Source organism: Apodemus sylvaticus, chromosome 1 (assembly GCF_947179515.1).
Source record: "Apodemus sylvaticus chromosome 1, mApoSyl1.1, whole genome shotgun sequence".
Lineage (NCBI taxonomy): Eukaryota > Metazoa > Chordata > Mammalia > Rodentia > Muridae > Apodemus > Apodemus sylvaticus.
In genome coordinates, this window is record NC_067472.1 from 98,326,989 (window position 1) to 98,335,887 (window position 8,899).

General features: G+C 36.9%; 1 pseudogene; it reads left to right on the top strand.

Moving 5' to 3' along the window:
- Window positions 1-4,582: 4,582 nt before the first annotated feature.
- Window positions 4,583-5,983, top strand: LOC127681447 (olfactory receptor 482-like; annotated as a pseudogene).
- The last annotated feature ends 2,916 nt before the right edge of the window (window positions 5,984-8,899 follow it).

Below are 8,899 nucleotides of genomic sequence, written 5' to 3' on the forward strand. Positions count from 1 at the left end.
CTACCCAATTCCTTCTACGAAGCCACAATTATGCTGATACCTAAACCACACAAAGATCCAACAAAGAAAGAGAACTTCAGACTAATTACCCTTATGAAAATCGATGCAAAAATACTCAATAAAATTCTTGCCAACCAAATCCAAGAACACATCAAAACGATCATCCACCATGATCAAGTAGGCTTTATCCCAGGGATGCAGGGTTGGTTCAATATACGGAAATCCATCAATGCAATCCACTACATAAACAAACTCAGAGAAAAAAACCACATGGTCATTTCATTGGATGCTAAAAAAGCATTTGACAAAATTCAGCATCTTTTTATGCTTAAAGTCTTGGAAAGAACAGGAATTCAAGGCCCATAACTAAACATAGTAAAAACAATATACAGCAAACCAGCATCAAAATAAATGGAGAGAAACTTGAAGAAATCCCACTAAAATCCGGGACTAGACAGGGCTGACCCCTTTCTCCTTATCTTTTCAATATTGTACTTGAGGTACTAGCTCAGGGAATTGGACAACATAAGGAGGTCAAAGGGATACAAATTGGAAAAGAAGAAGTCAAACTATCATTATTTGCAGATGACATGATAGTCTACCTAAGTGACCCAAAAAACTCCACTAGAGAACTCCTACAGCTGATAAACAACTTCAGCAAAGTGGCAGGTTAGAAAATCAACTCAAGCAAATCAGTGGCCTTCCTATACTCAAAGGATAAGCAGGCAGAGAAAGAAATTAGGGAAATGACCCCCTTCACAATAGCCACAAACAGTATAAAGTACCTTGGGGTGACTCTTACCAAACATGTGAAAGATCTGTATGACAAGAACTTCAAGACTCTGAAGAAGGAAATGGAAGAAGACCTCAAAAAATGGGAAAACCTCCCATGCTCATGGATTGGCAGGATCAATATAGTTAAAATGGCCATTTTGCCAAAAGCAATATACAGATTCAATGCAATACCCATCAAAATCCCAACACAATTCTTCACAGAGTTAGAAAGAGCTATCCTCCAATTCATCTGGAATAACAAAAAACCCAGGATAGCTAAAACTATTCTCAGTAACAAAAGAAATTCTGGGGGAATCAATATCCCTGACCTCAAGCAATACTACAGAGCAATAGTGTTAAAAACTGCATGGTATTGGTACAGTGACAGGCAGGCAGATCAATGGAACAGGATTGAAGATCCAGAAATGAATCCACACACCTATGGCCACTTGATCCTCGACAAAGGGGCTGAAAAACATCCAATGGAAAAAAGATAGCCTTTTCAACAAATGGTGCTGGTTCAACTGGAGGTCAGCATGCAGAAGAATGCGAATTGATCCATCCTGTCTCCTTGTACTAAGCTCAAATCCAAATGGATCAAGGACCTCCACATAAAGCCAGACACTCTGAAGCTAATAGAAAAGAAACTGGGGAAGACCCTTGAGGACATCGGTACAGGGAGAAAGTTTCTGAACAGAACACCAATAGCGCATGCTCTAAGATCTAGTATTGACAAATGGGACCTCATAAAATTACAAAGTTTCTGTAAAACAAAGGACACCATCAAAAGGACAAATCGGCAAACAACAAATTGGGAAAAGATCTTCACCAATGCTACATCAGATAGAGGGCTAATATCCAATATATATAAAGAACTTAAGAAGTTAGACTCCAGAAAACCAAACAACCCTATTAAAAAATGGGGTACAGAGTTAAGCAAAGAATTCTCACCTGAAGAACTTCTGATTGTGGAGAAACATCTTAAAAAATGCTCAACTTCATTAGTCATTAGGGAAATGCCAATCAAAACAACCCTGAGATTTCACCTTACACCAGTCAGAATGGCTAAGATTAAAAATTCAGGAGACAGCAGGTATTGGTGAGGATTTGGAGAAAGAGGAACACTCCTCCACTGTTGGTGGGGTTGCAAATTGGTACAACCACTCTGAAAATCAGTCTGGCGGTTCCTCAGAAAACTGGGCACCTCACTTCCAGAAGATACTGCTATACCACTCCTGGGCATATACCCAAAAGATTCCCCAGCATGTAATAAGGATACATGTTCCACTATTTTCATAGCAGCCCTATTTATAATTGCCAGAAGCTGGAAAGAACCCAGGTATCCCTCAACAGAAGAGTGGATGCAAAAAATGTGGTGTATATACACAATGGAGTACTATTCAGCCATTAGAAAGGAATTCATGAAATTCTTAGGCAAATGGATGGAGCTGGAGAACATCATACTAAGTGAGGTAACCCAGACTCAAAAGATGAATGATGGTATGCACTCACTAATAAGTGGATATTAACCTAGAAAACTGGAATACCCAACACATAATCCACACATCAAATGAGGTACAAGAAGAACAGAGGAGTGGCCCCTTGTTCTGGAAAGACTCAGTGAAGCAGTATAGGGCAAAACCAGAACGGGGAAGTGGGAAGGGGTGGGTGGGAGGACAGGGGGAGAGAAGGAGGCTTATGGGACTTTCGGGGAGTGGGGGGCTAGAAAAGGGGAAACCATTGGAAATGTAAATAAAAATATATCGAATAAAAAAAAAACCATGTCAGATGGAATTATGCAGTTAGATTACATAAGGGAGAAAACAAACTTTTGTACAATCACCTTGTATTGTATTAGTAAATATTTCAGAATGATCAGGGATGAAAGGAAGTGTTCATAGATTCCTTATTTATCCATCCATAAGTAAGACCTTCATAGCTGTACATATGTAGCATTTACCAAAATGCTAACAAATTCACTAGATTTGAAATGCCTTGACAGCTTACTGTCATGGAATGTTCTTTGTAAAGGCCTGCTTTGTTTATGGAGTGAATGTGCCTCACAGGGATCATTGCAGACAAATGAGGATGTAAGTGTAGAATGTGAGGAAGGGCAGTCAATCTGCCTCTCGCTGGGTGAGCCTTGGTAAATCATTTAACATCTTAGGTTGAGTATTGAGTAGTGTACTGTTGAAAATCATGTGAATTCATTCCATCTTATTCTAGTTAGACAACACTGTGACACTGGGTAAGGAGCTACTGAGTCTAAACTAATAATAATTACTAATAGTGTGTTAAATATTTATATTTTGTATGATGATAAAATTGATGTTTCAAAAACTTTAGAGAACAAAGATCTATATGATAGAATTTAAAATATCCAATGAGTTTACAACAGTAAACTCTACTTGTCAATTTAATGTAATCTTTATTTGGTTTTACAAACTTTGAGATCAACATCACAGCAAAACACCCAGCTATATACTAAACATGGGAAAGCTGAACTATTAGTCTGCTGTTTTCCCTGATTTGAACAGCACTTCCATCATTCACTTATAGTGTGCTTACTATGAGTAATAGAGAGAGTTCAACTACCTGGTATTCTTATCTAATACACTTTATAAAACTTGTTACATTTACTTAGAGAGATGGCACAGCAGCTGAGAGCACTGACTGCTCTTCAGAAGGTTCTGAATTCAAATCCCAGTTCAGTTACTTTTACTTAGTATATATGAGTGATGCCTGCTGTACATATATGCACCATGTGAATGCCTAGTTTCTGTGAGGATAAGAACAGGGTTTTGGGTCCCAAAAACTGTAAACACAGATAGCTGTGAAAAACAATTTGGATGTTAAAAATCAAACACATTTCCTCTGAAAGTATAGCAGTGCACATATCCCAAGAGCAATCTCTGAATTTCACATCATGTTACTTCATATATACATGTGGGGTGTGTGTGTGTGTGTGTGTGTGTGTGTTTACATGTGACTGTGAGTGCATTTTTATGTGTGTTTATATGTTTGTTCAAAGCCAGCCTGGTCTACATAGTGAGAGAGTCAGGATTACACCAGATGTTGAAAAGAACAAACAGTAACAACTACAATAACAGCAGCAACAACAACAAAAGAACTAAATGATATTTCATGGAAACAAAATTATAAATTATAAATGAGTACAAGTATTTTCAATTCTTTGCTTATCATTTCATAAGCATTCCATACATTTAGTGATAATTTAAGATTTCATTATATAATTCTATAATTTTACTTTTGATTCATTGGTTATAATAAATTATTTTGAAAGAACTCATAATCTTATATTCATTCATTTATTTGTCTGAAGACAATGATGCAGATAAAAGCATAGGTTTGAGTGTCAAAGGACTACATCCAGGAGTTACTTCTCCTCTGCAACCTTGGGAGTTTCAGGAATAAAACTCTAGATGTCAGAAGTCAGGCCTGGTAGAATCTTTACCCACCAACCCATCTTACCTGAATGCAGCATGATTTTAAATACTTAATAACAATTAAGTATGTTTTATTATAAGAATTATGAATGAAAGTTATGTATTAATTTTACCATATTTCTCATTTTTTCTGATTGAATAATTTGAAGAACTTGTTGCACAGAAATGTATAAACAATGAAAATCTTGAGTATAATAGCCATTGTTGCTCCAATTTCTGGATAATATATTTACTTGTAATGTTCTCCAAATATGTAATATAAGAAATAATGTAACCTATTATAAATCCCTCCCTGTAATGTCTCCATAACAGCCTCAATCTAACAGCAACTACACTGTCCCATGGCTTTCCTGAAGGATGGGAACCACACTGCAGTGACAGAGTTCATTCTATTGGGTTTAACAGATGACCCAATCCTTAGAGTCATCCTCTTCACCATCATCCTTTGCATCTACCTGGTAACTGTGTCTGGGAACCTCAGCACCATCCTTGTCATCAGAGTCTCTTCCCAGCTCCATTACCCCATGTATTTTTTTCTCAGACACTTGGCTTCTGTTGACATAGGCATTTCATCTTCTGTCACACCCAATATGCTTGTCAACTTCCTAATAAAGCAAAATAGAATCTCCTACCTTGGATGTTGTATACAGTTTGTCTCAACTGCTTTCTTTGGGGGACTTGAATGCTTCTTTCTGGCTGCCATGGCTTATGATCATTTTGTAGCTACCCACTGCTTTATTCCATCAAACTGTCCACACAAGTCAATGTCCAGTTGGTTGTAGGATCTTATATAGGGAGTTTTCTTTTTTATTTTATTCTTTTATTTTCTATATTCTTTGTTTATATTCCGAATGCTTTCCCCTTTCCGGGTTCTCCCCTCCCCATCAGTCTCATAAGCCCTCTTCCCTCGGCCCATTTCCCAATCACCCCCCTCCCATTTCCCTGTCCTGTTATTCCCCATACAATGCTGGATCAACTCATTTCAGAACCAGGGCCCTCTCTTTCCCTCTTCTTGGATATCATTGATATGCTAGTTGTGTCTTGAGAATTCAGAGCTTCTGGGCTAATTAATATCCACTTATCAGTGATTGCATTCTATGTGTATTCTTTTGTGATTGGGTTACCTCACTTAGGATGATATTTTCCAGTTCCAACCATTTGCCTAAGAATTTCATTGTTTTTAATTGCTGAGTCATATTCCATTGTGTAAATATACCACATTTTCTGTATCCATTCCTCCATTGAGGGACATCTAAGTGCTTCCTTTGGCACAGTTTCTATTTTTAATTTGTTCTTCTGTGGACCAAACAGAATCAATCACTTTTTCTGTGATTTTGCTCCTTTTATTGAGCTCTCTTGTTTGATGTCAGTGTTCCTCCTTTTCTGCTGGCTTAATTACTATGATCATAGTGTTTGTTATAGCTATATCTTATACCTAGATCCTCATTACTATCCTGAAGATGAACTCCACAGAGGGTCGACAGAAGGCCTTCTCCCCCTGCACTTCCCACTTGACTGCAGTGACTCTGTTCTATAGTACCATCACATTCATTTACGTGATGCCCAAGTCCAAATACTCCATGAACCAGAAGAAAGTGGTATATGTGTTCTACCTGGTGGTGATCCCCATGTTGAACCCCCTTGTCTATAGCCTCGGGAATAATGAGATTAAGAGTGCTATGAGGAAACAGCTTGGTAAGAAAGTGTCTTCTCAGAGTAATATATTACTTTGTAAAACTTAATATAATAATGGCAATTGCCCAAGACTGATGGGACTGTCAACTGAGGTTTAGTTTTTCACCTTCTTGTCATTACACTTGTCTTTATCTCCTTGTACTTCGAGTATACTGCTATTGTATTCTATTGCATTTATCTTTTGTATATTTTGATGATCTTTGAGAACATTGCACAGTGAATTTTACTGTGTTCATCCCCTCTCTGAACTCTACTCAGTATAACTACCTCTCCTACACACCCAATTATTCTCTTAGCAAATCCATCCTGTATTTCTTGTAATTACTTATGAATTTAGGCTTTCAATGAGGCATGGCTATCTTACCAGGAGCCACACCATTGTAAAAAAAAACTGATTTTCCTTCTCCTATAAGGTATCAGTTGCCAAAACTCCTCAGCTGCCTGTGAACTTCATACCCGTGTCCTCTATATATACCCATCCCATATAGGGCTGAACCTGCCATAGTTTCCAATTTTTGCACATTGGCAAGTAATGTTAATCATTACATCTATTACAAAAAGAATCTGTGTCAATAAGGGTTGAAAGGTGGACTATTGTATATGTATGATAATAAGTCATAGTGAATTGTTTTGATAGTATGTCCATTGAGGGGAATAATGGTGTTGGTTCTTCCTTAAGATCTATGACCTGTCTAGCACAGGTTTGGGCTCTTGTAGTGGTATTAGGTGTGATTTTCCTCTTGTGGAGTTATACTTAGATAAAATAAGGAAGTTGTTGATTCCCATAATATTTGTGCCATTAAAGTTCAAGTAAGCATCTCTTTCCTGGATGGGGCATTTTAAGTGTTTACAAAATATATTATATATACAACAAATACTTGAAAACATGGTTGTTTTAGGCCACACATATTTTAATATCTATTTAATTTAGAATATAATCCAGACACTTTTTTTTCTCAAAACCTTCTTAGTTTCCTGCTTTACTACCACTTGTCTCATGGGAATTTCATAGCTAACCTGCACAAGTTAATACTACCCACTCATGCAACAGTTTCCTTTACTAAGCATATCAGGTCCATTTATTCTTTCCCACCATATTCTGTGTTTTAAAAGGTTGATTCATCTCTAATGTATTCTACACTGAAGTATCAATTCCATAAGAATTGTTTCATTCATTAATAAATCTTTAGTATCTGCTTATTTCGACAATACAATAAATATTCAATAAAAACATCATCTAGATGGAATGAGTGTCTCAGTGATTATTCTGTATCTACCTGAAAAGAAATTCCAAAGTGGTTAAATAATATTCCAGAAAGAATTTCTTGTCATGACAGAAAAAGTTTGCTGGTGTTTGATGACTTTTCACTGTAGTCTTCATAGGCTATCCTCAAACATGTAAAGAATGAGATTGTAATCTTCACATGAATTAATGTTTCTTAGTGGTAATTATTATTTTTCACATATCCAGACTCAGCTAATAATTACTGAAAAGTACAGAAAACATTTGAGCTCTTTGACATTAGAGCTACAGATTCAGGCTTTATGGGGAGGCTAACTTTATGTTCAGTAATTTGCAGCCACCATGACTAAAGTTCCTAGGTCTCATGTAGTCTGATCAACCTTAAAATTGTGCCCAATTCTGAGATGTTTGTCAAGTGCAAAAGACTTTAATCAAGCTGTCAGGAGAGGAAGGCATATTGTTCCCAAGGTGAGTGTTGTATTATTAATGAGAAAGAGCAGAGGCTTACTGGAAAGATAAATGTTACCATGCCCAATAATCAGGCTTTTATCCCCTGAACCTACATGGTAGAAAGAGAGAACATACTCACACAAGCTATACTCTTTTACACACACACACACACACACACACACACACACATACACATATACACACACTAATGAAACATAAAATACACAAAGAAAGAAGTAGCCATGACAGACTAGGGATACATGACAAGAGAATATAGGGTAGAATTAAGAGGGTATCTGTTAGATAGGAAAGACAGCTTAGCTTTAAGAGCACATATTACTTTTGCAGGGGTCGTGGGTTCCCAGAACCCACATTGTACTCACAGTCATACACAATTACAAGTCTAGGGGATTCCAATACACTCTTTATAATATTTTTCATTACTGAATGGATATCACAGAATAGCTCTGATTTTGGATATATATATATATATATATATATCGAGAGAGAGAGAGAGAGAGAGAGAGAGAATATACACCTCTGCTACCCAGTGTTATCCCATTCTTAATACTTCATAAATGCCATGTCCCAAATATCCTGTTCTTCCAATCTACTATTTTTGTGTTACTTCTTATGCATCCACTGCCTTAATCTAGTTTTTGTCTAGTCATATTGTAAAATGTTGTGTTCTTGATTTTCTTAAATGTGCTATTCTAAAATCCCAATTGAGAAAAAAATGAAGCTTCCTTGAGACTACTGCTGTTTGTTATACCTATTACATTTAAACTTAAGTACCAAAATATGGGTTCAGGTATAGACTTGATGGGGACAGAATGCCATGTTTTCTGCCTCTGGGACAGGGTCAGAAGAAGTGGGCCTCCACAAGTGTTGATAGCTGCCATGGGCTTAAGACTGTTTGGATAATAATCTATATATTTTCAGATACCTCCAAGGAATTCCCCCCCTTTTAATGTTAATCAGAAACAGCATAAGTCTAGGAGGAGGTGAGCCTAATTTCTTAGCTCTAAAGGCTTTGGAAAAGAACTCTAAAAACATGAGATTCAAAATACATAATTTCTCAAATACGCAAGAAATATAAGGATGAAATATGAATTGTATATGAATCTTCATTAATCCAAAAGAACAGAGGCAACTACATTTTGAGCCAGCTTGTCAGAAAGATATAAAGGCAGGCAGATACAAAAGCAGGCAAATTCCTGAGATTCCAGTCAGCCTGGAATACAGGGAATACAGGCCCAATTGTGGTAGA